This window comes from Arachis ipaensis, chromosome B03, assembly GCF_000816755.2.
Source record: "Arachis ipaensis cultivar K30076 chromosome B03, Araip1.1, whole genome shotgun sequence".
NCBI lineage: Eukaryota > Viridiplantae > Streptophyta > Magnoliopsida > Fabales > Fabaceae > Arachis > Arachis ipaensis.
The window spans coordinates 35,255,218-35,258,283 of NC_029787.2; positions in this window are offsets into that span (position 1 = coordinate 35,255,218).

Consider the following 3,066-nt stretch of genomic DNA (forward strand, 5'->3'; position numbering starts at 1 on the left):
TTTTCGTGTGGTGTGTGTGAAGTGAAAGTGACGCATTCGTGTCACTGACATGATCGCGTGGCCCAAATTGTGCTTAATGCACCACAGCCGCACGATTCTAGCCCAACTTTCTGGGCATTGGATTTGTGACGCCGATTTTGACTCGACGCCCACGCGTGGCCCATCGCACGCGTGGGGTGCTTTTTTTTATGCAGGATGCAAAATGTACTGATAGTGTGGATGCTATGAATAATTCCAGGTTCGATGTAAATAGAATAAAATAAAACTAAAAAACAAACAAAACGAAATAAAATCAAAATTGAAGAAAAAGAATGATCATACCATGGTGGGTTGTCTCCCACCTAGCACTTTTAGTTAAAGTCCTTAAGTTGGACATTTGTTGAGCTTCCTGCTATGGTAGTTTGTGCTTGAATTCATCCAAAAATCTCCACCAGTGTTTGGAATTCCAATAGCCTATGGGGTCCCAAACTAGGCATATTAAATCCTTTGAGTAAATTCAAACAGGTGTTCAGGTTCCTTGGGTGTTGAATGTCAGAATAGATTCCAGGATCCCAAACCTTGCTTTTATATCCGCCTTTGTCTCGATCTATATTTTTCTAGCCGGGCGGTTTGGAAGTTGTATTCTCACCAAGATGACCAAACATCTTCCGAGTCCCATTCAATCGAACTCGAAACCAATCCCTACACTTCAAAGTGAAGCGTGGAACCTTATTGAATTTTGCATACCAGCTCTGAGCACGAACCATTTCCCTTTTACTCTTAAAGCCACAAAGAGCTCTAAGCTGGCCATCTGTTTCAAGCAAACCATATTCAAGTGGAAAAGTAAAGATAAAGGTTAAAGATTTTACCCACTTGAAATTTGTATTGAGTGGTAGTGGCCTTGGGATAGGTACTTCCAGTGGTCTTGCAAGCTCTGCTCCCTTGTATTCTTCCGTGAATTCTTCCACTTCTTTGCAAACTTTTTCAACTGCAACCACGTCTTGATCAAAGTCTTCGATATCTTCCTCATCACTCAAGTCATAATTTGGAGGTTGAGAGAAGTCTACCTCCGTATCATCTTCGTATTTACTTGGGGAAGATTCTTCAGTCTCAAAGAATTCACTTGCGGATGCAAGTTCATTACTAGGAGAACTTGACTTGTGATTATCATTATCAAGGAAACTCGCTTCTTGAGTTGTTCCGTCCAGTTCTTCATAAGATATCTGCTTTGGGGGCTGTGCACTATCCTCTTTAGCATCAATTGCAAATTCTTCGATGGAATTCTCCACAATTCTGGATTCCCATGGAGGTTCAGCATCTCCTAAGTCTTCAACCAATTCTTCTTCTTCGATAATTTCAGCTTCTTCCACTTGTTCCAGTACAAAGTCATGCTCCTTACTGTCCATTGGAGTTTCTAGTATCTCCTTCATGCTACGTTCTTCATTAGATTGTCCACATGAAGCCATGGGGGTTCCTTGAGTGTCCGAACGTCGGGAAGGTAATCGATTGATTGCTTGCTCCAGTTGTTGAAGGGTTGCATGGAATTTTTTCACTGTTTTTTTTTAGTTGCTCTCTTGATTCTTGGGTCGATGGATATGGACATGGTGCATAGGGAAGTGGTGGTTCTTGGGAGTAATTGGATTGAAATTGGGGTGGATATGGGTTAAGGTCATATGGAGGTGAATGGTAGTAGGGGACTTGTGAGTATGGTGGTTCAAAGCTATGTTGAAAAGCTGGGTTATAGGCGTATGATGGGCTTGTTGGTAACTACAAGGGAGTCCACCATATCTATCATCTTGGTATGCACCTTGGAATGGCTCTTGACTGTAGTAATTTGGTGGGTGTTGGTTGTCACGAAAGGGTCCACCATAACTGTTGTCTCGACATGCATTGTTGAATGGTCGTCGTCCACGGTAGTTTGGAAGGTGTTGTTGCCTAAAGGGTTGATCATATCCTCATGGCTCTGTCCATCTCTGATTGTTTTGACCTTGATGCATGTTCCTGTTATAATTTCCATTCCTTGCGACAACATTGGAACCAAACTCAAAGCGAAGGGGGTGAGAACTCATAGTAACTAATAAAAATTAAAAACAAAAAAAAATAAAAACAAATAAATAAGCAAAATAAAATATTTACAATAACCAATAATAAGGTACACATTTGCAATTCCCCGGCAACGGTACCATTTTTTGTACGAAAGGATTCTCTGTTAGTTTAGAAACTATACTTGCAACGCGATTATATTTTTATAAAAATTTCTTTACCGACATTAAATCCAAATTGTCAGAGGCATTAGGCGCAGCTAACCCGGTGCTAAACACCGGTGATGTGGCGTTTAGCGCCCAACTTGCTTTGTTGTATTACTGGCACTAAACGCCAGTGGTCCGGCGCTAAACGCCAACTCCCTTTTTTTGTTTAGAATATCCCGACACTAAACGCCAGAGTGACAACGATGAATTCTTTTTACATTGTGCACCTGACGCTAAACGCCCAGAAATGGTACTAAACGCCAAAGTGCCAGTAGCCAACTCTTCTTGTGTCACACTCCTGGCGCTAAACGCCGAATAGCAGCGTTAAACGTCAAGAATCTAGTAAAATCCATTTTGTTGTACCAACACCTTTTATTTAATTAGTTATCTAATTTAATTTGTAACCTTTGTAACATTCTTAATCAAGTAAAATAAAAATTTCAATTTGTATAGAAATATTCCAATACTCTTAATAACAACTCTCTTCCGTTTGCCAACAAAAATCATTGGCTTCATAATACCCTGTAATTCATCACCAAATAGAATGGCAAAAGTAAGTAAATGGCACGAGTATCTCGATCCTTGGACAAAAAACGAGAAAAGCACATCTAAACCCTTAGGATGTTTTACGTGAGAGAAATATGTGCTTCTTTCCTGGTGGTGTTTGATTTTATTTAGTAGATGTAATTGGAGGGAGATTAGAAGATGATTAAAATTTATTATTTTTTATTATTAATTAATTATTAATATTTAAAAAATATAAAATAAAATATATTATTAAATTATTAAATTAAAAAAATTAAATTAATAACTAAATAATAAATAAAATAACAAAAAA